The 27,355-nt window shown below is 37.8% G+C and overlaps 1 long non-coding RNA gene across 1 annotated transcript; it reads right to left on the bottom strand.

Annotated features, from left to right (window-relative positions):
• LOC117305843 lies at positions 1 to 23,370 on the bottom strand. The gene is made up of 3 exons (XR_004520739.1): positions 23,088 to 23,370; positions 809 to 1,012; positions 1 to 35 (listed from the first exon to the last, which is right to left on the bottom strand). It is a non-coding gene; the product is annotated as an uncharacterized LOC117305843 (long non-coding RNA).
• Positions 23,371 to 27,355: the final 3,985 nt, after the last annotated feature.

The following is a 27,355-nucleotide window of genomic DNA, read 5'->3' as shown; positions in this document are numbered from 1 at the left end:
ACCTGCTTCTTATCCTGCCCATGAGTTGAATTTGGCTGTTGCATGGAAGAATGAAATGGAATGAACATTTTTAAAATGGATGTCTTAATGAAGATGCCAATGTCTTGACTTGAGACCGTTTTCATGTCTCAGACACAAGGTCTTGATGTTTCTGATTCTGCATGTATCTAACTTCTACAAGTCCTTTGTTATGGATAATGTAGATTCTTTTGAAGAGCTAGAATGCATGAAATATAAATGCATATGATGAACAATGCAGGCAGCTTCACCTGAAAGCTCAAACAACACCAGTATCAAAATGTACACTCTAAAAACTCCCGGGTCAGAATTGACCCGGAGTTGGGTCCCAGGGGGGCCAGACCAATTTTTTTGGTCTGTTTGACCCGGAATCTGTGCCAATTTGACCCGGAATCCGTGTCACTATGACCAGAAATTTGGTTAAAAGCGGGGATTTTGACTCGGATCAGGATTCCGGGTCGAACTGACCCAGAAATGGGTCTGGCCCCCCTGGGACCCAACTCCGGGTCAATTCTGACCCGGGAGTTTTTAGAGTGTAGGTTACTGCTTTCATCTGACAGACCGAGACAGTTTTCATCATAGTGTGTTTTGTTCCCGCGATGCAGCGTGTTTCATGTTGTTAAAGAAATAATACAGAGGTGAAGGGCAGGGACACAATCCACTGAGCCTACCTGAGCCCTAACCTGACTTTTTGGTTTGGGATATCAAAATACTTGTACTGTTAGTTTTTTTTAGACTGATGGAAAATTGAGGGTGGTTTAACCATGGACTTAAACAAAACATAACTTACCTTCCTAGAGCCCTGGTGGCTGTGACCTGGCCTCCGTATCGTGGCTTTCCGTTTCTGTGATTTCGACATCGTACAAGTAATATTGTCCTGGGTTTATAATCCAAATCCAAGGTGGGTATAGTTCGGGTATCTCTCAACGGACTAACGTTGTCTCTCGCGCAGTCATACTGCACTTAATAGTCAATCACTCTACACATTGGCGACCTGTGTATAGGAATAAAATTAGAACCATAGTTGAAACACATTGTCCCGTTTTATTAGAAGATTGTTCAAGCCGTCTGTCTGCATGTGACGTCTGAATGCATAATGAGGCTCATCATAAGTTCATTTCCGTTGTCTGTCAGTCATGAATTTCCCAAGACGTTTGTTCTGAAAACAGAAGGTACCAGGTAGGATAAGACGCTTGAATAGACACTGACTTAGACTTGATTTCAAGTCTGAGATCGCGGTTATTCCTCTGCATCAGCCACAAAAAACGCCCCACCGATTTGCAGACTTGGAACCAAGTCTAGAGTTACTTTACAAGGGCGTCGATCCGTGATCCAATACCGTATTATCATTTTTTACACCACGAGCCCCGTAGACGAGTTAAACAGAGTCTAGACTTGTGGACAAGTCGTTAAATGTCTGTCGCGGTGATAGCGTTCCGACTCTCCCTGCGATTCCAGCGGTATTCTACAACTGCTGTCACGACTACGGTCCCATTGTAGTAGAAGTCGGCAACCAGCAGTTCACGCGAGAGCAGTGATCTTGACATAGCACCGCCACAACTAGACTATCTCACCGCGTAGGACCATTAACGACTTGTCCACAAGTCTAATAAGAATCTTGAACTGACCGAAGAAGTATAATGGTGCGATGATTGATATCTGGATATGTGAGGTATGATTATATTGTGGAGGCACCGTGACTGATCGAGTCACACTGACAAAAAAGGTAACACAGCTCCAGGATCAATTACAAAACTCGCCTTAAGAAACTGTATGGACACTATTGGTAATTTTCAAAGACCAGGTTTCTCACTTGGTGTATCTCAACATATACGCACAAAATAACAAACCTCTGAAAATTTGAGCTCAATTGGTCGTCGAAGTGGCGAGAAAATAATGAATGAAAGAACACCCTTGTCACACGAAGTTGTGTGCTTTTAGATGCTTGATTTCGAGACTTCGTCAAAATCTAATTTTGAGACCTCGAAATCAAATTCGTGGAAAACTACTTCTTTCACGAAAACTACGTTACTTCAGAGGGAGCCGTTTCTAACAATGTTTTACTATCAACCTCTCCCCATTACTCGCTATCAAGTAAGTTTTTATGCTAATAGTTTTCATGTCAATGCGAATGCGATGCAAGTTTTGACGTCACAAATTCGCAACAAACATGAATCGCAGTTGAAATTCAAGCCCGGTTCATACCTCCTGCGAATGCGAATGCAATACGAATTTTGACGTCACAAATTCACAACGAACATAATTAGAAGTTGAACTGTACTCACTCACCTCCTGTGAAACATTCGCAGCAAAAACCAGGGTTGTGACGTCAAAATTCGAATCGCATTCGCATTTGCTGGTAGTATTGACGTGGCTAATATCGGGCAACACCCTTTCAGAAACACTGTGTATTTGTATTTGTATTTGTAAGTGCTCGTCGATCTTTACTTTTTAGGTGATTTAATTTGAGTACTGAAAAGGTGGTATAGCTGCTGTGGGAGTTTTACGACTGCAGTTAAAAGGATCACGTATAGGGGGACTTTATTATGCTTTAGTGTCTTCATATACCAGCACATATTTCACTCTTTGAAAAAAACCCATATTTTTGGGGCATTTGCAAGTAGTTTATGGCTTCATAAACACGTTGTTGTTATGTTAGGGGTCGGATTAGCATAATCATAAAATGCTGTGTGCAAGCATTACGAAGCTGGAAACACTCCCTTTTCGTCGTGCAATGTTTTCCTGATCTGGTAACGGACAGATCTGTGATGAGTTTGTATTTTATGCAATTCTGGGTCTTTTTGTCCTTTTATATTTTGGGTATTATGTCGCGCGTGCATTTTAATGTTTTCTGATTTTGTATTGTTTTAATTATACCGTTTTTATTGCCTTAACTACCATAATGTACATGTACAAATTGACTCATGTGCTACAAAAGAAGTCTTGTAGCAAGTGCTGTAGTTGGTTGCCTCCAAGTTGCCTGCAAAAATTGCCTCATGTGACATAGCCTTAGGGTATACAACCAAATGTTGCCATAACATTCTCATAATAATTTCAATTCGAGTAAATTCAAAATTGGTTTATTTTCATATAAAAATACAATACATTACTAGAGTTAAACAGGCAAACAGGAATTGGGAAAACGGCCATAGACAGGAGGGGGGGGGGGGGGATTTGTGGATACGAAATAAAAACAAAACAAGGAAGTTTAAAACAAAACAGAAAATATCACAAACCTTGAACTGATAAGAGTTCTCTGGTCGAATATCATATCGACATGAATACAAATCGATAGCTCGATCTGAGGTCATGCCGCCACATATTAGAATATTTAATTACTAAACGACGAAGAGTAGTTTATTAAGAAGAGTCCAAGCCGATGTCGCGCTTCAAGCAGGGGGTAATTTGGTTCTCAAGTACCGACGAGTCTCGGACCAAGGTCTTACAAACATCAATATTGAAAGAAGTGATACAGTGGTCTGTTAAGTATTATAGGTGTCTACACGTTGTTGTAACATGCGACAATAAAATGAAGAATATCAACGCGCTGACTGTGACTTCATTCCATCAAATAACACATGAATTATTGATCTTGAAGGCAATGGACACTATTGGTAATTACTCAAAATAATTATTAGCATAAAACCTTACTTGGTAACGAGTAATAGGGAGAGGTTGGTGGTATAAAATATTGTGAGAAACAGCTCCCTCTGAAGTGCCATAGTTTTGGAGAAAGAAGTAATTTTCCACGAATTTGATTTCGAGACCTCAAGTTTAGAACTTGAGGTCTCGAAATCAACCATCTAAACGCACACAACTTCATGTGACAAGGGTGTTTTCTTCTTTCATTATTATCTCGCAACTTTGATGACCGATTGAGCTCAAATTGTCACAGGTTTGTTATTTTATGCATATGTTGAGATACACCAACTGTGAAGGCTAGTCTTTGACAATTACCAATAGTGTCCACTGCCTTCAAGTATTAGGGTTGATTTCATCATTTGATATGAGCAATAAAACTGCATATATGACAATTCCATTTCAAAAGGTGGTTGCATTTCCACGATATCACCGAAAATCCGTAGGGCAGCGTACAATATGTCTACCATGCAGGAATAATAGTCCATGGTAGCAAATTTCAAATTTTAGTATTTTAAAATAGACTTCTGACGAAGTTTTTCTTGCTATTAATCTCTAGGGTGATTAAACAAAACGTATCGCTTCGCTTGAACAAAAAAAACCCAGTTTGCAATCTATCAATAATTATGACTGATGATTTCTGGGGAAAAAAAGGTTTTGCATGTTTCTATGTCTATTCACGATTTTGTTCCCTAGTCATGGATGATTATTTTCCTCAGAGTGAACACCCTCCATCCAGAGTGGTGAATCAAAACGTATCGCTTCACCTGAACAAAAAAACAGTTTGCAATCTACCAATAATTATGACTGATGATGTCTGGAAAAAATATCGTTTTTTATGTTTCTGTGTCTATTCATGATTTTGTTCCTAGTCATGGATGATTATTTCTCCTTAGAGTGAACACCCTCCATCCAAAGTGGTGATTCACTCCGAGTAACTCGACTAGAATGTTGTTTTTACACACCACACTCTGTCATGGCAGGTTTAAGCTGAGAATACAAAATGGTTATGGGTTGGGTAGAAATCTATGTGAGCTGATGTACTGTCATAATTCCCTCGTTAATACTCGCACGAAAGAGGTCGTTATCAGTAGGTATATTTCATTAACCAGTTCGGGACCATGTTCTTTTAGTGAGTTCATTAATCCAGCTTTCTCCAGAAGACGATCAGAGCATACTGATCGAAACGTCAAGTTGAAACCAACGGTTCTTCTCAGAACCACCCCAACTCATGTAGAGATAGTCATTGCATGGTTTTACCGCAAACCTTGCCATATCGTTTTTCCACCATGCTACGTTTCAAATCTACTAACCCATTGGCTGACAATAAACTTCCACTGTTATGCTTATTTCAATTTCATTGTCACCCATGCTGTTCTAGTTGGAACCATGTTTTTAAATAAAAGTATTATTATTTCGCACTCTCCATCATTCTGGAACTTTGTTTCCATTTGAAGATATGCCTAGTATTGCTCCGTATTAATAAAACCCTGATGACAATCCACCTTTGTCTTGTACACGTAAAAGAAAAAAGAAAAAAATGATCACATGCATCATCAAACAGGCTTAATTAAATAAATACACAAGGTATAAAGCAACATTTTTCAGACCCGTTTGATTTATGTCACAGTCAACTTCAATGTTGTATTGTTAGAAAACACGAAATTTGATCGCCCAAACATGCCGATTTACTGTATCATCAATCAATCATTGTAAGAAAAACATAAACTCCTTATGCGAGAGGCCTTTGCATTGTATGAGCTTGGACGTAAATCTTGTTAAAGGCACTGTACACGTTTAGTAATTGTCAAAGACCAGTCTTCTCACTTGGTGTATCTCATCATAAGCATAAAATAACAAGCCTGTGAAAATTTTGGCTAAATCGGTCTTCGAAGTTGCGAGAACATGACGACAGAAAAAAACACCGTTGTTGGACGAATTTGTGAGTTTTCAACTTCTAGCTAGAAGTATTTTATTATTTTAGTGAGAAATTACTCCTTTCTCAAAACATACGTTACTTGATAGGGAGTCGTTTCCCACAATGTTCTATACTACCAACAGCTCTCCAATGCTCGTTACCAAGTCAGTTTTTAAGTTAATATTTGTTTTGAGTAATTACCAAACGTGAACCTTCCCTTTAATAACCGAGTAATATTATGTGAATATCCGGGAAAAGGAAAACAAAATCGTTTTAGTTTTCCCATCTCTGCAGCATACCCCATCGTTCCTAAAGGGTTTGATGTTTTAGGATGAACTTTCTTTACAAATTAGTAATCTTTGCGAGCCTCTCGCTATAAATTTTTACCCCTACCATACCCCAGTTCGCGATCACAATCGCCTCTACCCCTAACACAACACAAACCCTTGGACGAATCTTATAATTAGCTACGCCACTCCAGCAGTAACCAACGAACCGAAAATCATCCTTGTGAACTTGAAGTCAATATAAATTGTTAATATATGCGAGCATATAACAAATTATGCTCTCGCTATCAAATTTTACCCCACCGTACCCCCACATCGCGATCAACACCACACCACCCCATACAACACCAACCCACCCTAAGGACAACTCTTAGCTACACCACTAATCCAACAGTAACCAACGAACCAAAAATTATCCTTGTGTACTTATTAAATAATGAAGTCAATATCAATTATTAATCTATGCGAGCATAAGAAAATTATGCCCCTTGCTATCAAATCTTACCCCCACCATTCCCCCATCACGCGATCACCATCATCCCTACCCATAACACCATGACCACCACCCCCACCCTAAGTACAAATCTTAGCTACGCCACTAATCCAGCAGTAACCAACGAACCAAAAATCATCCTTGTGGACTAATTAAAAAATGAAGTCAATATCAAGGTCGGGATTTACGTAAGTCCCACATTAACGATTTAGTTCTTTAGCTATCTTTGCTAATGAAAGACACATGATGGACTGGTTCGTGTTGGTAATTAATTGCTATTTCATTAGAACACCACTGTCGGCTCATTAGGATTTTGTTTCTTCTCGTCTCTATCGAGGCTGAATTTATTATTATTACACCAAAAGGATAACACTATCAATTTGAAGCCTCGTGGTTATAAATGCATTATAAGTGAACTATTCTTCCATTGTATCATATAATTAAATTGAATCTGACTTTACTAATGCACGCTAATCTGCTCGTCACGACACAAGCAACATATTGCATTAAGTTTGACTTTGTCTTTATACTCTAGAACAATGGGACATCGTTTTGCCAGCAGGCTTTGTCTTTTGGAACAAGAGCTCTTTTCCCCCCTTCTTCATACCGTAGAGGTTATCGTTTTGCCAGCAAGCGTTGTCTTCAATGCGTAGAACAATAGCTCCTTTGTGTTGTCTTTATATCGTAGAATAGTACTGCCAGCAGGCTTTGTCTGCTTGTCGTACAATAATAGGTCATTGTATTGCCAGCAGGCTTTGACTTCACCTTAGACAATTTCCCATTTGCTTTGTCTTCATGTCGTAAACATAGGTTCTCGTTTTGCCAGCAAGCTTTGTCTTCATACCGATAGAATAATGGGTCATTGTTTTGCCAGCAGACTTTGTCTCCATCCCTTAGAATAATAGGTCCTTGTTTTGCCACCAGGCTTTGTCTTCGTACGCAGAATAATAGGTAATTTTTTGGCCAGCAGATTTTGTCTGCATTTCATAGAGTAATATGTCCCTGTTTTCCCAGGAGCCTTTATCTTCATCCCTCAGAATGATACGTCTATAGACTGCAAATGTTTGCCAGCATTGTTTTGCCAGCATTGTTTTGCCAGTTATTGTTTTGCCTACAGGCTTAGTCTGCAAATCGTAGAATAATAGGTCATTGTTTTGCTATAGGAGGCTTGGTCTTCACCTTAAAATAATAGCTCATTTGCTTTGTCTTCATTCGTAGAACAATATAGATCATTCTTTTGCCAGCGAGCCGACCGGCCGTTTTCTGTGTTAATTCTTGTTGTCCATTTTCCCCCTCAATTTTGTTGTATGACTTCAATGTTTTACGGCTTGGGTATTTTTGTTATTTCTCCATGTCCCAATATTATCTTAGTTGAATTTGCATAAAAAGTCCTACCTCAAGCTCTGACACCGCCACCATAATTTACGAGGTAATAAAACAAAGCCTCGGCTATTGCGGATATAGTTCCACTAAAGGAACGCCAGTTATTTCACGACGTTATGCTATAATGTTATTGATGTTTATTTTTTTCTCATGGTCACCGCGTATGAAAGTTTAATTCTAAATTGGCAAGCTGTGGTTTTACTCTAAATTACTTTTCGGTGTTACGTGCATTATGCGTGGACTCACGGCAGATGTTCGTTACCCGACCCATAGTGTTTATGTCTGCACTGGAACAGTTTTATATGAAAAAAATACATATATAAAAACTAATACCAAAACACAAAACAGTACTTGAGACAACGAAATAAAAGCAGCCCTTAACTTTGAACGATTTCAAGTTTTTGTTTTCATGTAAACAGACAAACATGTTGTATTTTAAACAAATTTAAGAGGGTTTGGTTGGTGTGGTTGAATCTTTCCTCGCGTTCCACCTCTGGAACCCCGTTTCGAATCCCGTTGGGGTCACTATAGTGCACTATGTGAATTGGATTTTCAGTCCATGCTCTGACTGCGTGGGTTTTCCCTGGAAAAAGTCTCTTTGGTTTTCCTCCCACATCTAAAACTGAAACTTCCTTCTCTCCTTGTCTTCTCTCTATTGGGTCTTTGGCTTTATTATTGTTTTTTTTTATAGGCACATTATGAAAGCACACAAATTTGTGCAATTTTTTTTTCTTTCTTCTTTTCATTATTCTCGAAGTGAGAATACTAGTCTTTGTCAATTACCAAAAGTGTCCTGTGCAGCATTCACCAATACACCAACAGCACCCGTTTTTAATCAGAGTCTCAAATAAAGAAGAAGCACGTGGTTAGACAATTAGGTAGGGTGTCATAGAACAATAACCCCCATCCATAACGGCCGTGATACCTCCACGGCCGTAGCCGTTACAATCACACGACGCAAGGTTCCCTGTCACTCTATGTCCCACAGCTCAGACATTGTAACGTGCTTTCCTTGACAGTTTAAAAATGGTCAGCGCCTTGGAGGTGTTAAGCAATTAATTATGCAATTCCGTTCAATGCTAATATAAAATTGATATAAAAGACGTAATCATACTACAATGCCAACGAATGGAAACTATAGTGAAACATTGATTAAAATGATGTATTTCTTTAATTTAAAAGTAATATTTTACAGCTTGGGAGTTGAGGTTATTAGTTTTATGTTTGTCCCTCAGTTCCAGAATTATGGATTATGAAGTGTGAAAAGACAATACTATCGTTTAAATATCCTTTTTGAGATCTGGCGTACACCGTAAGAGTACACCGTTTGTTTTGGGTATATATCACAGGCAGATTTAACCATAATTGGTTGAGCGAAATCGTGGGCTGTCCCCAGGTATTGTCTAAGATACCTAAAATTCTTTAATATTTTCTCTTGAAAACATTTAGGGGTGCACCCCACAATGTCAAAACACATCTGCTTTAGCAACGTTAAGGCTAGCTCGGTAGTCTGGTGGTAAGGCACATGAAATTATAATCCGTGGAAACGATTGCATTAAGTCTGCAATCATCATTAACATGTAATTTGCTTCCATGGTGTACTGTTACAGTGATGAAAGCTCCCATAGGCAATGCACCAACGGTAGCTTTCGATCCAGCCGTTATTTTTGAAAAAGCCACGTGTAAGACCTTAAATGGTGCGATATCACTGTTTTCTGAGATGAAGAGACTACAATTACAGTCTTTGAGGCTGGTTTGTAATGGGAAATTAGATTTCTTGGTGAAAATAATAACAACAAATAATGAAGTGTGGATGTTCTATAAACAATGCTTTGCAACATGAAACGGATCTCCTTGGCTGACATTGGCAATCCATTAACAAGATTTATTATTTCGTTAACAATATACTCCCCTTCTAAAATGTAGGTCCATGACTTTATCTTTAATTATTCATGTCGAGATTACTTGTACTTACGCTTGATAACACAAACCTCACTATATGCAGATCTTGTCTTTAGTTCCCTTTTCTAGAAATAGAGGAAATGAATCTAAGCGGTGATCACTTTCTAAGTCTACTCACCACATCTTCACGGAAATGACCTGTCAGCTTGAAACCACTCTCAATATATTTTCTTGAAACTATCCTGTGGTCATTGTACCACAACACACTTAGCCTTCGAGAAAGACTCCGCTAGGGTCGAAACGTCAGACCATTAACTATTTTTTAATTTAAACTAAATGTCATTTTAGTTGGAAGTTATTTGCAACAGCTAGTTCTATTTTCTCACTACTCCTTTAACTTAAAGCAAACGGGTTAAGATATAGCAAACCCGACGGCTTGAAACTAGACTAATTTCAATCGATGAAGAACACAGCTTTAGAAAGGAGACTCAATCAATCTCAACAGAATTAAAGAAAACGTGTTGCGGCGGTGATCTTTGGTAAATAATGCACCTTCAGTCGGCTATTTAAACACTTCTGGCTCTGTTTATATTGAAGAACGATCTACCATAGAGAAAGGGCACACATATCTCTATGATCCACCAGTTTGCCGCGAATCTTTCAATGTATTATTTGGCACCGACATGGCGTTGATTTGAATTAACATTATACAAATACGAAAGCCAATTAGTGCCACCGCCCGTGTAGATTGTTATTTTGCAGGTATATATTCAGCGAGTCTTGGTTATTTTAGGTACCTATTTAGCGAATCTTGTTTTTTGGAAGTTCATAATTTACAAAGAATCTTGTTTTTTGGAAGTAGGCCTACATATTTTGCGAGTCTTGTTTCTTAGAAGAGCGTTTTGAAACATGTGAATAAAAATAAAATGAAACCAATAACATTTGAAACCAACGGCTCCTTTCAGAACCACCCCAACTCATAGTGATTACATGATGCTACCGCAAACCTTCCCATATCGTATTTCCACCATGCAAAGTTTCGAATCCTACTTATAAAAATACAATCGCAACTGTATGCATTTTGTATAATTACGGAGGCTGTCTATCTTTGATTCCACAAGGCCACTGTATACATGATGGCTATGGGGTTGTATGTAGCGTTCTTCTATTAGAAGGAGATATCATATCGATTGGTATCTCTGCCTGCCAGTGCCTATAGTGCAGAAGCAACATGTTATATGATCTCTCAACGTGTCAAACCAACCAGCTTTGTACACACGTGTCCTTGATTCTAGCCAACCAAGCATCGTATGTCATCATATCATATTCAGCAAAGAAAACCTTAACTCATCTAGTTGTATAGAGTAGTAATATACCTTTTTTTAATCTATAGGTTTTTCTTTTTAACTACAACTCTAGGCCTATGAGTAAAAGATAAAGCAACTTCGTTTTTTGTTTTCTCTCGTAACAAATGAAAAAAATGCTGTCGCTGATTTATGTAACAATTTTGATTTAATTAATTATTTGTTTTATTATAACTTTTTTTAATTTGTATTTTAGTACATTTTTCACTGGCAAAGCACTAAAAGGAATTAAAATATACCACCCTTAAATACAGCTGTTTTGAAAATCTTCAAAAATAAAAATATGGATTGTGACATACCAAATGAATATAAATTAACCCAAAACACCGTATTCCATTCAAACCCAAATCACTATTAGTAAAGTCAAGACGATTTTTTTAAAGAAATGATATTCACAAATGTGTCCATGGTGTTTGTTTGCAATTCTCATTTTAATACCAAAGCAATAAAACACACCCCAGTTTACTTAATATAGACGGTACCAGCAGATCATAAAACAAGCGGCTTGTTTTAAGACAGACTGTTTGTATTGCCTTTAAGTGTCACACTAACTAAATTAATGTTCTGTTGATTTTTAATATTTATAAAGAATCATGAGACAGCAATCCATGCACATTTACCTTATACTTTATTTACACAATGTTCTTTCTTAGGGATTTGTTGGGGTGATATAAATATATTATTAGATTTCTGAATTTTGTTAAATTTAGACCTTCCATGCGTCAGACCTAACTGGCAATACAAACTTTTGGTTCAAGACTACAACAGCCTTCGATGGTATAAAACTTTTTGAGAATTATTCCCCTTCGAAGTAATGTGACTATGTAATAAGGTAACAGTTTTTATGTCCCAAAATATGAACCTCTGAAACGTTACTGTAGTTACGTTTCTCAGATTGTGTGTTCCTAGGATTTTTCTTTCTGCGTGGACAAAATTGCTCCGGATTTCACCGATATCTCAAAAACGCTACCACCTTTGAAATTGAAATGGTCACATGTTAGTTTTAATTTATACGTCTTCATTTAGGCCTATATAGGATTTAAACAATTGGTCGGTTCCAAAAACCAAAGGTACTCTTTGCATTAACCTATCATCTGGTTAGTATATGAGTCAATCACAACAACTATCCGTAATCTTGGAATTCCAGTCTGATCTAAACTTCAAGAAACCATACTGTGAGTTTTAAATCCAAGCCAAAATGGCATCTGACAATACAGAAAAATGAGCGGAGTTCTGTTTGATTTGGTAAAGCACAGTTCTGATAGAGCGTGATGGAGCTATTGTGTTCATGCACGCTTGTTAGGCTGGCTTTGTTACTTGACTGGCTGTCTGGGCACGAACTATGAAATCACAGGGACCATAGACCTTCAATAGACTTCTATAATTAGCACCAGGAATATTCTGGCTGGTCCGAGTTATTTTTTGGGGGAAAATAAAAAAGGAATGTCAAATGTCGCCCAGGCTGTTATAATAATTAATGCTGTGTCGTTTCGGAAGTGGTTTTGTATAGAGCTTAAATTTATTCAAAAATAATATTCACACTGCATAAAATTGGGGTGTTACAATTGACACTATGCCGTCAAATAAAGATACTACAAACAAAATCAACATTAACACCATAGCGTGTTTAAACAACATTTCTGCCAACGCAACTATGCATCTGGTGTTATTTTAACACGTGGACCCTATGATGTTAGTTTTGATTCTCTCTTGGATATCTGTGACAAAACCCATGATGTCAATTTTAACACGCCAGTGCAATGCAAATGCAATAGAGTTTTGAAAAAAAATCAGACTTTGTTTAATGGAAAAGTATACCTTTGATTTTTGGAACCGTTTGTAGGGATCAAACGAGATATCCTTTTCCATAACCGCAGTACTCGAAGTGAAAATGTCTTTCAATGTTATTTGTACTGTGTGAAGCTGATGTACTACTCACCACGTACGTTTTTGTTGTCATTTACTTTCAGCATCATTACAAAACGTATTACAGTCCCTAAAATAACACAACATAATAGTCACACAAACCTCGCCATAATATGTAGGAAAATTGAACAAACTAACTTGTGTCATTCGCCTTTGATTGAGAAGATTTACGATAAGTAAATATGGAATTACACAACTCTGGTGACAAGCCTTATGGAATTCCTGTGAGGATTTATTTCCCAGAAAAACAATCACAATTTGTTAAGCATCGAGCCACAAAAAGGCGGTTACCGGTCGGCCATCCACCCTAGCATTGGCCAGAGGCGTCACTATAAACCAGACTCTGGTGATTAAAACACACGAGACACTCCTAGGCCATATTTTGTTGGTTTTGTAATTAAGTTAGAAACAAAACATCACCACATTGTCTTAGGTGAAAGTTCCGTGAAAAGATTTTGCTTTTGTGGTTTGTGGAACCGATCGATTAAAAACGTGGTTTGCCAGTGGCGGTTGGATTTAAGTTATTTCAGAGCAATAGTGATTGGGAGTGCCATGCACCACATCATGCTCGTGGAAGATGGTGATGAAACATGCAATGTGATTAGTACGATACTCCATTGGATTATATGGTATTATAATTACTCGATGTTATTTAACATAGATGGTGACATGAGTTTACCAAGGGGCTGTAGTTTCAGAGGCAGTCTCTAAAAAAATTAAAGCCATTGGACACATTCGGTAGTGTCCAAAGGCCCACACTTCGTGTATCACAACTAATCTCAAAAATAACAAACCTGTGAAAATTTAGGCTCAATCGGTCATCGGAGTCGGGAGAAAATAACGGGGAAAACCCACCCTTGTTTCCGCACGTATCGCCGTGTCATGACATGTGTTTAAAATAAATCCGTAATTCTCGACAACGAGAATTGATAATTGTTTTAATGTTTTCTCGAAAAGTAACGCATTTCATGGAATAATATTTCAAGAGAAGTCTTTCACCATTACCTTCTGTAAACCCTGTAAGTTATTTGTAAATCTGTGAACTTTTTTCCTTTTCTTTCTGTTCCGAAAGTGTACAATGGCTAGAGAAAGACTAGAATATTTGGTCATTCGAGGTGATGTAGACTTGGTTTTCAAGTTGATATGACTATACTTTTTGTATGCCATTGAGGCACTACACGTAACCACAGAGACGCAAGTGTCAAGGCTGGGGACTCGAACCCACACACTGCTGATCAGAAACACCAGAGTTTGAATTCGGTGATCTGAACCGCGCGAAGGCGACACTTCCAGAGATATTTAGGATTATAATATTGTTTTCCCCTTGCTTTTTATGTGTTCTTTCTGCTCTCTCTTTATATTCATATATTCTCACTTGACTGCATCTGTTACACTTAATGTCCGTCCATGTTGTGTTGTCATTTAGCCTTCGAGAAGGACTCTGTTATGGTCGAAACGTCAGGCCATTAACTATGTTGTGCAGTCTAAAACACCTTTGAATATTACCCCTTCGTGTATAATAAACATATAACCATTTGTGACAGATAGGGCTGTGTTATTCATTAAGATCAGCTTTTGAAGTCAGACATGAGTTGTTCCACAGACGAGATCCTATAATCAAGTAGGCTTAACTTATTACATGAGCAGACGACTTATAGTAAAACCACATTATGGCTTCGGGCATTATTGTAGTGTCAAATTTGAGATGGGTGAGATTATTGCAGGTAAATAGGTCATTGCTTTGACGTGTACTCCGTATTAGGTGGATTTCTGTCTTATTGTAATAATCTTTATTAATTTGGATGGTATTTCTGTGAAGCGAATAAGACTTCTGAACGCTAGCTATTGCTTCCAAAAGGATCTGCACATTAGTATTCCTTATCTCGTGATTAATGGTAAACGTTCACACCGACCAATATGGTCAAAAAGGTCACACCTTTTCGATCGAACTATTTCCCGAAAAACTTCCCATTTAAAATAACAAGTGGATTAGGTCCGGCACAGTCAAGTACTTTTTGGACTTGCATTGTCACAAGAACGTTTTTCAAATTACAACACGTCAACTGGATGGGATTGCGCCAAAATTTATTGCCCATTTCTTTGGCTGGTACATGTTTTGTTCAACGTCCAAAATATACATTAAAGTCACCTGGAAATTGATTTTGTTTTTTCTTTTAAACATAAGAGTATATGCTTACGAACAATAAAAAATTTTTTTTAGTAATTGTTTGTCACGATTTATATGTTTAAAAAATATATAAAGTTGTTTGGGGGCTGACTCCGCCTACCACTTTTGTGACGTCAATCGAGGCAGACTTTGCCTGCAATGCGTATAGTAAACACACCTGCAAAGTACATGTACGCCCAAGTCGTGAGTTGGTACATTTCAAAAGGTGTTTTTCTGCATTCAGCAGCAATACACCTGGTCGGCATTTTGAAAAAATACCACTTCCAGGTGACTTTAAACTTCCAATAATTCAACGTCCAAAACATACATTAATGCCTGTGGTAGAACCTTGATCGAAATAATCGGTTAAGGAGCTGGATAATATTGGTAATTACTCTCAATAGGTGTTACAATAAAACTTACTGGGTAACGAGTAATGGATAGCTGGTGAGTAATGTTGTTTTTGAGAAAGAGGTAAATAACATTTCTTACTCAAATAATAAAAGACTTCAGTTGAAGCCCTTTTTGCACCTGAAAGCACACAAAAAATGCTACAATGATGTTTTTTCCTGTCATGATCCTCTTGCAAAAATCGATGACTAATTGAGCCAAAATGTTCACAGGTTTGTTATTTTTAGCATATGTTTCCAATGCCTTTAAGGACAGAAAGACACTTGGCCACATTTGGATGGTAGCGTCCTGCCGGATATAAACGCTGCATAAATGTCTCTAGAGGCAGGGTTAATCTACTTGTCTGGTATGGGAAGATATCGCATGTACTGAAGTGATACTGAGGAATGCTCTTGCTGGATTTCTTAGAATATGATGTAATGTCTGTGCTAAAGATAGACTTCGGAACATGACTTTAGGCTGAGATTATTTTCATTTAATTTCATTGTATTCGCCATAAACAAAACGAAACGAATTGCACAATCAAATGATATACACGAACATCTACACAGCAGCTCTCTGTAGTATACAACGTTTGAGAACCACGCATTTCCCTAGGACTACGTAGTTTTAGTTGCAGCAAAAAGTAATTTAAAAAAAGATCAACCAAACACACACCAACTTTTTGAATGAACTGGTCCAACTTAAGTCTAAAAATCACCAAACGAACTCCAATAAATTAGTTGAGTAATAAGACCTGAACCTTAGCATAGCAACTGCACAAAGGCACTTTGTGTGAGCGTAGAGAAAGGGTCATTTGTCCTACGATCTTTATATTGAAAATATTCAAACCCTAAATGCAAAGTTGTTAATAAATTATTTAAGGTAAGTCACTTTTCCGACTAAAATTCAGGTTGATGGATTGATTCATATTCCATGCCGGTTTCGGGTTGGTCTTTTTCTGACCGTAGAGGTGGTTTAAACAACACATTCACTAACCCCTGTTGAATGTGGATTGGATTCGTACACGTGTCACGTGATCAATATCATCCCAACATTTATGGCAAATGAGGTGAGTTATATTGAAAGAGCCTTCATTATATGTTTCCGTATAGTGCCACTCGCTTTGTCATAACCGCTACAAGTTAAAGGTGCACTCGTGCTTAAAAATAAGATTAACGTCAAGCTCGTTAAAAAAAAAAATAAGTTTACAAGTCACCCGGATCTTTGGTCAAAGAGAGCTTGGCCGAATTCGGGGTCGAGCTGACCCGGCCCAGAAGCAGGTAAAACAATTGAGTGTAGCTCGGATTCTGGGCAGTTTGACTCATTTCTTTTTGACTAATTCCGGGTCCCATTGACCCAGGCAAGGATCAAGCCCTGCGAAAGCCAGAATCGGGTAAATTCTGACCCAGGGGTTTTCTAGGGATGTCAACCAAAAAAGTAACAGACTATTTTATCATCCGATCTTTGGCTTGATTTGCATTGACTTGAATGGAAGCAAATCAAGATGGCAGCAAAGCGAGTGCCTTTAAACGGATTGGTACCGCATGGCCACACACTGTGGCTGATGATATTCAAGAGTTCAACAGTAAAGACTTAGATTTCTTATTAATTTGTTATCATTTGAGGATGACCATGGCTTGTAATACCCCCAGACCCTCACCAATCAATCATCCGGTGTTGGCTGCATCCACCAGAAATTAATCATTAAGAATGCCTTGTTTACCAGATGTCGCATCTTTTGTAAAGGATTATTATACTGTGTTAAAAGACCATACGTGCATGCACCAAATGCCGATGGAAGACCTAACTCTCTGGCGTTTAATTAGTCTAATAACGAGGAGAAAGGGAATAATGTGAGGTGTAGAATATGAGCTGTGACAATGAGTTAGATATGTATATAAATGAAGCCACAGTCTAGCCAGAATAGTCGTATGGCCCCTAAAGGCCAAATTAGCGGCTTCAGCAACGGCTACGGCTAAACTTCCGCGTCATCATGCGTTGAAGTATGGGACGTCCTTTTTCAACATTCTTAGCAACAATCGTAGCCGTAGCCGTAGCCGCCAATTTGGATACAGCCTCTAATGCTCTATAGCAACTCCCGGCTGTGGCTTAAGCATCGGCCGCCATTTTGAATCCCGTTGTATGCAAGCTCACTACATGCTTCGCAAACCTATGTCTAATCTATACCTCAAGACACGCTCAACTATTTTTAAAAGCACTTAAAGTCACGTGGAAATATAATTTTTTTCTTTCAAATATAAGAGTATATGCATACGAACAATAAAACAATTTTTTTAGTAATTGTTTGTCACGATTTATATGTTTAAAAAATATATAAAGTTGTTTGGGGGGCTGACTCCGCCTACCCCTTTTGTGACGTCAATCGAGGTAGACTTTGCCTGCAATGCGTATAGTAAACATACGTGCAAAGTGCATGTATGTCCAAGCCGTGAGTTGGTACATGTCAAAAAGTGTTTTTCTGCATTCAGCAGCAATACTACTGGTCGGCATTGCCGGAAAAAAACAAAAATCTTTTTTTTTGAAACGTACAAACTCACGACTTGGTCCGTACATGTACTTTGCAATTGTGTTTACTCTATGCATTACAGGCAAAGTCTGCCATGATTGACGTCACGAACAGCGCCCTCTCGGGTCGGGGTCTACTCTTAAATTTGTAAATAACATAAGAACTGATTTTTTTAAACCTTAGCTAACTGTTTATTCACATTCCACTCATCAAAACACATATATTAGTGACAAAAGCTTTATTGTGAAAAAATACCACTTCCAGGTGACTTTAAATTATTCGTTATTGTTGGTAACACCATGGATCAAGGAGGTGTGATTTCTGTTTGAGCATAAAAGATTGAACTGAATTGGCTATAATGCGTATAAAAGCACGCTATTGGACTGTTAATGGAAAGTATACTTTGGGTAATCACTCGTTAAATTAGAAACTTTCAGTTAGAAGCCTATACAGCAGCTTTCGATAGTATAACGAATTTGGATAATTATTACACTTTGAAGTTATGTTGAGAAACATTACACTCTGAAGTTATGTGGTTATGTAAAAAGATACCAGTTTTGATGCCCCAAAATTTGAATCTATCAAGCTTTTCTTCCATCAGTAAAACTTTTTAGATTATGTATTCCTATAGCGAATCTTCCTCCTGCATTTTGACGATATATCAAATACGCGGCCACCTTTGATATACAATTTGCACAGCCATTGTAGTTGTACTGTACATCTACATATGTATAGGATTTTATGCCTTTAACAACTTTGATTATTCTACGACTTTGAGCTATCCAGAGATCAGGAATGGGAAGAAGCCGGGTAACGCGACCTATAGATTAACAGAACCGCCATGTGAGCTAGCTGTTCGATGTTCACTAGACTAGACAGAGCAGCAGGTGTAATGGGTTTTGAAGCTAATCAGGTCACACCATGATGCTAAGTTACCCACTAGGCAACTCCATCTCCCGTCTCAGTACATTGACGTACTATATACAATTGTTTTTATATGATTTAAACTAACAATTGATGTATCATATTATATCAAATGGTATGCAGTAAAGACAACACAACATTCATTGATATTACGTTAATTTGGTAGCAGTTTGTTCAACTTGACATTGAGGTATCCATTTCAACTCCCGTCAAGATATCTATTTCGATTTCCTTCCGATTGTTTGCATGGGTCTGAAGACATTTTTTGTCTTGAAGTATTTTTTACTGTAGATACATCGGCTCAAATACTAATTGTCATGATAAAACAACAATCGAAAAAATATAATTAAATTTTTAGCTATATTGCTAACACTTATCAACCAAAGGGAACGATTGTATTAATGCAACAAAAGAGTTAATGGTCTGACGTTTCGACCCTGAGCAGAATCATTCTCGGAGGCTAAACTGATAAAATAAAATTGCAACAAGTGGAGAATATGCCATTTCATATTACTCTGAAATATTCAACTTGTTGTCTAATGTGCTTAAAGGCAGGGTGTACTTTTGATAATTCTTCCAAACATAACCATAAAACCCTTTACCTGTTAGAGAGCGATGGAGAGCTGTTAGTAATATAGAACAATGTTAGAAACGACACCCTTTGAAGTAAGTGGTTTTAGAGAGCGAGAGATATTAGTCGTCCTGTCTACTTAAATTTCATGAGGAAACGATGCTAAGGTAACACTTTTATTTATATGCATTGTTGAAGCGCAGGCGTTGTAACATACAGTATTTCCTGTATGTTGGACTTCGTTTAAAACATGCAAATCATGTTTAAAATTTATTTTGGGGGTTGATCACAAAATTGACTAGAGTGGGATTCGAACCAACCACCTCCGGATTAAAGTGCCGGCGCTCTACCAGCGTTCTAGCCATATGTTGTCGGTGTTCCTTTTTTTGTCAAGAATATCTTTGTTCGGGGGTGCCATTCAGAAGCCATACAACCGTTAACTGCCGTGTAGCCAGGGATCACGCCCAAACTACGATACAACCTGGAAAGCGGCAGCCAGGGGATCACCTCAACCCCCCAAAATCATTTCATAATTACCCAGTCAGTTTCCCTTGTGGTTTATATTAATATGTTACAAATTTATGTTAAAACTTTGTGCCTTGAACGAGCTGGCGAAAGGATCAACCGTAAATATTGAGCTTTACACTATGGGATTATTGTCGTGGATACTTAATCTGACATTATAATTGAATAGCAATAGTTGTGACTTTTGATCTTTGTAGAATACCTGCCCAGATATATTGGCTGGTATCAATTATTGGGTGCCTGAACTCATCATACAAAAGGTAACTAAGCTAAGTCAACCATTGAAGTGTTTATTTGCCCTGAACCATATACCGGTACGGATGTGAGTGTTATTGTTTTGTGTAGTAGAGTCTGGATTTTATGATTATTATTATTATTATTATTATAATGGTTAAAAAAAAATCAAATATCGAAGCCTAAGAGCTAAATTGTGTTTAAAAGACATACAAAAAGTAAAATTTTAAACATTAAAAAAGGAAATTGTTTACAGAAAAATAACAGAAATGAAAAAAAAAATATTATGTACAATATACGAAAAGGGAAACTGATGCATAGACCTAATGGCTGATATAGAATTCACTTCTTTGTGAAAGGGCATTGAACATTGCACTCGGTCTGTATTATGCGAGTCAGTTCTTTTATGTGAGTAATTAGCATATGGCCGTAAAACCTCCAATAACTCTGAACTTTTTCATTAAAGTCAGATCCCCCCCCCACCCTTAGCAACCCTGCATCAATTTAAATGTAATGGCATATTCGCATACATTCGTTTCTTTTATCTACTTTTGCGGTAAAATTTTAGTAATAACTTTGTTACGGTCGAATAACTGTGTTGTTATATATTCTGTGTGGGATGAAACGCAGTGCAGTTTGAATTAAGTTCAGTGGGTGTTGATAGGTTTGTTTTTGTTTCGATTTGTCCACCAACTGTGTTTTGTGTCTGATTTGATATTGAAAGGAATTTGCTTCATTAGGATCTCCACTTGTTCAATTGAATAGTGAGGGGGAATGACCTTTCGCTGTGGTATCGTCACTGAGGGGTGCTTTAGACTGATAACTGAGCACCGTAATTCCTTAAAGGCAGTATACACTATTGGTAATTGGCAAAGACTAGCCTTAACAGTTCGTGTATCTCAACATATGCATAAAATAACTATAACCTGTGAATAATTCAGCTCATTTTCGGTCTTCAAAGTTGCAAGATAATAATGAAAGAATAAAACACCCTTGGTCACACGAAGTTGTGTGCGTTTAGATGGTTGATTTCGAGACCTCAAGTTCTAAACTTGAGGTCTCGAAATCAAATTAGTGGAAAACTACTTCTTTCTCGAAAACTATGTCACTTCAGAGGGAGCCGTTTCTCACAATGTTTAATACTATCAACCTCTCTCCTTTACTCGTTGCCAATATTAAGGTTTTATGCTTATATGCTTTTATGCTTTTATGCAATAGTGTCCACTGCCTTTAATTGTTTTTATGGAAAAATTGGAAAGGAGAGCAAATTTTTGTAAAACTGTTTTACGTGTCAGCCGGACATATATGAGTTTTTAGATTGTAATTAAAAGATGAATATTACGTGGATGTGCTGCCTACCCAGTGTGTGATGCTGGTGTTTTTTTTCATACTATATATTAACTGTTCTAAAAATGCATTGAATTGTGGGGATCTTTGCGGTCTCAATTAAATTCACTTTTTGAAACATTTGATTCTCGAATTCACAAAGAGAGTCAGTGATAACAAGTTTTTTTTTACAAGAATAAAACATTTTTGTAAACGAAATGAGCAAAACTCTTGCTCAGGGCTGTTAAGTCATTTGTTTGTATGGATTTCATAAAATTGCTTTTGCATATTTTTGAGCTTCTGGTAAATGCAGTGAGCAGTGGTCTTCAAAGTATTGAATAGCACAACAAAATTATCATTTTCTATAATTTTTTGTTTTATTTCTTGAATTTGATTACTTTTTTTATTGGCATTTTTATTTCATGACCATCTTGATCATTACAGATGTTCAATTGCAATTAAAGCACTGAGCCAACAAAAAGATATTACTTGAAGTATACGAGTCACATATGAGGTACATACACCAACCCTTCCCTTGTAATTATATGCCATTTAAAAACTGACCCGAAACCCGTAAAAAAATTCTTGGAGCGCACATCAAGCATGCGTTAACAAATTTTATGGATTATAAAAAAAAAACGTCGTCACAAAAAACAGCGCGTGACTGTATTAGTTGTCTTTAAAAAATTGTGACATCATTGTTTTTCAGAGACCGGGAGGAGAAATTATTGTCATGGTCGGCTATTAGTGACAGTACGGGAAAGGGTATTTAACTTAAAATATTAATATGCGCTGAATCTACACCAAAACGCCCATGAATATTAGCATACTGTTTGAACGCTCAAATGGCTGTTCAAGTTTATATGTTGATGGCAACATTAAGATACTGGAAATATGCACTGAAATTACACCAAAAAGCCTATGAATAATTACGTATGTGTTTGAACTCATGGCTATGCAAGTTTACCATTTTGATTCCAACGTTAAGATATCAGGAAAGAAATATACTCGATTCTGAAGGTTAAATACACTGCCTGAATATATTATTTGAAGCATTGCAGAGGTATCAATGTATTTTTGGTTTGCGGTAACACCATGTGTATCTACTTGCCAGGTAGAGTTTGTTCTTTAGAGATTACTGTCTACTACCGCGGCGTAGCTACTTCGGATTTCGGGAGACTTCTCAGTTCTGAAAAGAATTGTCCTGCTGTTTAACTAAAAACGGCGCAGCCATCTTGAATTTCTCCCATTGATATCAATGTTACCAAACCGAGGCTGGAAGAACAAAATAGTCTGTTTCCTAACTGCAAGATGATTATTAGCATGCATTATTGTTACTCGATTCGAGGAGCCTGACCAATATGGAGACAGCATGATAACGGTCTCTCCTGAAGTTACGCGTCCCGTTCAAACCGGTTTTGTCTATCGAGCCCTAATCAAAACACTTCACACAAAAAGGAAACTAACAATTTAAAAACAATACGGCTTACCTCACTACTAATGTAAAACAATTCCCTTCTGATGGTTATAATCCTTCCAGAGAGCCGTCAAGAATAAGTCACCAGCGGGTATTTTTACAATCAGCGTCAATCACTAATCCATCAAACGGTTGTGTCTCTAGGGATACCAAACCGAAACGTCCGTTGAAAAACTGGTCAAAACTGCTCCTGTTTTTTTTTAATAGCGCCCTGTGCTGGCTATCCACCAGATGGAGTTTGCGCAGTGGTTAACAGATACTGGTAAATCGGCCACAATCCCTTTAACCAGAATACACTTCATTGAACTGTTCGCCAGTGTGGTCTCACCAGCCTCCTCTTACCTTTTCCTCCTGCACACTACGGGTATTCCATCCCCTAAAGTCAGCCAGGCGGAGAGAACGCGCCGTCGGGGCTTGTGTTTGCCGGTGATATATCGATAATTCCAATGTAGACTGTAATTTCCTTGTATGCCTTCCCTATTTCTTCCCAGCAAGTAGTGTTTGTTTGAGACTCGTCCTCAATTTAAAACTAAAGGAGGGAGGTATTTTTGTTTCTTTCCCTAGAAGTCTCAGAATAAGCTAAGCTTTGTAGGTATCTCGAATCTTCACTGTACCACCGCAAGAGGTTTGACTGATCATACCAAACCTTAGCTCGATATACGGTTATGCGCAATGAGACACACTGTATGTGTATCCACGGTCCGTACACCACACTGGATGGTAGAGCCCACTTTATAGCTTCCACTTTGGTTCGAAACGTTTCACTAAGTCTGAGTTAATACACACCAGAGGTCACAAAAGGCCGCTTCCACGTTGCTTCCTGGTAATCTTTTTTTTCTACCGGTACCATTTTGCCGTAAATGAAAAAAAAAAATGTCACGATATGATGACGTCACACCTGCTGCATGATGCCCGGAGTGGAAGTCAAATCAACAATAATGAATTCGAGATACCGTGTATCTAATTGTACGCCCATTCACTAACATGAAAAAGTGTCTTTGTGGCGTGGATAATGAAGATGGCGGTTCAACCTTGTAGCTTTTGGGTTCACATCATGTGCGTATGCAAATGCAAGTCGATATTTCCACACTGTGGCCTAGTATTGGGAGGTGAGGTACAGCGAACTAGTCAAATGAGCTGTATTGTGGTTTATGTTGAGGTGGAGGTAACATGATGTAATGATGAGGTTTTTAGTCTTGTTTTTTCTTCTTCTCAGAAGTATGTCCTTACAGAAGATGAGTGAATATGTTTTTGACGTGAATGCTTTTGAAACTTTTTTTTTCTAGCGTGCTTGTTTACCATTTAAATGTAATTTTGATTTTGTCGACTTCTGAATTTTAGTAATTATCCATTAAAATATTTGGCCCCAACCTCAAGGTTTTGAAAAACTATTAACACTTCTGACGTTGATGGCGTGCGTCAAAATGACAATGCTTTGGCGTCATGTCTTGAAGTTTTCTATTATATTATGTTATACCTCCACGTTGCAACAAAGCGGCTATACAAACTTGAGCTGCCAAATATGACGTTTCATGAGTGATTACGTAACGGAGCTTTTTGCGAATCTTTCAGAAAAGCACTGGATAAGAGTATTCGAAATGACTGTTTTTTTTTTACACAATTGAAATCTATTTATAGTCGTATGAATCGACTTCCTTATTGATTGAACATTTTTTAAATGAAATTCAGCGAAACTCACGACTTGACATTTTCGTTCAAGCAGGTTTTTAAAATATGTATTGTATACAGCATTGTATGTCCAGTGAGTCTAGTCCCGCCAGATCGCGTGCTAAACGGATGGTAGAATTGTTGTGTAAGATTTGCAAGAGTGCTGCTTGCTGCTTCTGCTTAAATCCCCCGTCAATATCACTTAGAATGAAATGAGTTGAGTGGCAAACAAGGTAAGGCGTTCATGCTGCCCAATAAATGTCAAATTTGATTCGATCAATTACATCGAATGTCGGATTTACGGGCACTGTTAGACTCCTCCAATATTTGAACCTTTGTCAAGCTACCGTAAGCCGGTCAAAACAAACCATAGTTTAAAGGCATGGATACGTCATCACTTGGTGTATCCCAACATGCATAAAGATAAACAACCTGTGAAAATGTCGGCTTAGTTGGTTGTCGAAGTTGCAAGCAAATGAAGACAAAACAAGTTTCCCTTATCGCCCTGGGCTGTGTGCTTCCAGATGCCAAATATTGTCAAAGTTCGGTGTATCCCAACTTAAAATAACAAACCTGTGAACATTTGGTTCAGTTAGTCACCGAAGTGGCGAAAACATATTGAAAGAAACGACTACCCTATATGCCTTCAGATGCTTGAGAAAGGCTTCACGCCTGAAGCATTTCTCAGATTCAAATGTTGTTGTGAAAAACAAACCTGTGAAAGTTTGGGTTCAGTTGGTCTTCGAAGTTGCAAGAACAAATTGAAAGAAACAAATGCCTAATATTGCACAGACCTGCAAATGCTTTCAGATCCTTGAGAAAGGCTTCACGCCTGAAGCCTTTCTCAGATTCAAATGTTGTTTTGAAAAATACCTCTGACTTCAAAACTACATTACTTCAAATTGTGTCATTTGTAACGATGTTTTATAACATCAACCAGCTCTCTGGTGCTCTCGACTAAGTTTTGTTATGGTCATGTTTGTGTTAGTTGTTACCAAATGATATTTTCCCTTTAAACAATAAATCCCAAAACCCATTTCCGTATTGACAGTCATAAATTTCCCCGAGCAGCTTTTTGTAAGAAGTTTATCCGTACAAAATAAACCATTACAAACCCCACCGTCATCAGAAATCAAGTAGGGAATTCTAGTCCCTGTTAATACATTAACCTCATTTCAGTCCAACAGGATTATGTTTCGCTAGGGTTGTAGTTATAAGAATTAAAGGCACTGGACACTATTGGTAATTACTCAAAATAATGTAAGCGTAGAAACTTAGTTGGTATATCGAGCAATGGAGAGATGTTGAGAGTTTGAAACAGTCTGAGAAACGGCGCCATCTGAAGTAACGTAGTTTTTGAGAAAGAAGTAATTTCTCACTCATAAATTTGAATTGAGTTCGAGACCTCAGCTGAGGTCCCGAATTCAAGCATCTGAAAGCACGCAACTTATGTGACAACGGTGTTTTTTCTTCCACTATTCTCTCGCAACTTCGACGACCAATTGACTTAAAACTTTCAAAGGTTTGTTCCTTTATGCATATGTTGAGATACACAAAGTGAGAAGACTGGTCTTCGACAATTACCAAAGGTATTCAGTGTCTTTAAAGGAACAATAACCAAAAAGTACATCCACATTCTCAACCCTTGTAAATACTTTCTCGACGATGTTGAAATATCATCTTCAAGTACGTGCCCTGATAACAACACAATCTCCAATCTATTGAAGTATCTCTTACAAAAAGTATCTTCTTGTAATTTGTCCCATTGCCTTTACTGACCTTCGGCTTAGCAAGCACGCCCCTAGCCCATCGGTCGGGTAACCTGACTCTGGTCTATTCCGTACCAATAAAGTCTAGGGTTTTGTAAGGTAACACGCTTTCCGACCACGAGCAATTTTCTAGGGAACACCTTCGGCTCAAAAGTAACGGGTCTTTGAGTTTTTTATTTCTTCCCCCCTGTGAGGGATATCCAGCCCGACTTCTGTCTCGCTTTTATAAATCCCGGAGGTTCTTGTCTCATTACAGGTGATGTAATTTGACCCCACTGGAAAGAGAACAGCCCTTTGGCTACTCGCTACGATATAAGAGGTGCGAGAATTTGCAATTGTAATTATGCTCTGTCAAACGGGAACAAGGTTTTCCTAAATGCGAATTCATGTCGATTGAGGCTAGCTCTGAATCTGCATTAGCTACAAGTACACATACACTAGCTTGATAGCAATACAAATAAATTACTGTGGGTTTTGATTTTAAACATGCACAGGATCTTTGTTTCGTGTGTTTGGTAAAAACTAAATGATTGAAATCGTAAACGTGAAATAATTTGCTGTTTTACCACAACCTGACCACAACAGATAAAATTTGCAAAAAGATGAAGGAAATAATGTTACTGTACCTTACCTTTAAGTTGAACTGTACTTCATCTTAATGCAAGCTATTTTAAAATGGCCAGAGTTGATTTTAAAATTCAAATGGTCCTTGTTTCGTATTAATAGAAACAAATTTACTGTACTTTAACTTCAACTCAAACTGTACTTTTCCTTTAAACGAGAACTGTGGTTTTACCTTTAACATGAGCCATTTACCTTAACATTTTGTATAAAAAATCGTAAA

Source organism: Asterias rubens, unplaced genomic scaffold (assembly GCF_902459465.1).
Source record: "Asterias rubens unplaced genomic scaffold, eAstRub1.3, whole genome shotgun sequence".
In the NCBI taxonomy this organism is placed as follows: Eukaryota; Metazoa; Echinodermata; class Asteroidea; order Forcipulatida; family Asteriidae; genus Asterias; species Asterias rubens.
This window is presented reverse-complemented; position numbering and strand designations above follow the sequence as displayed.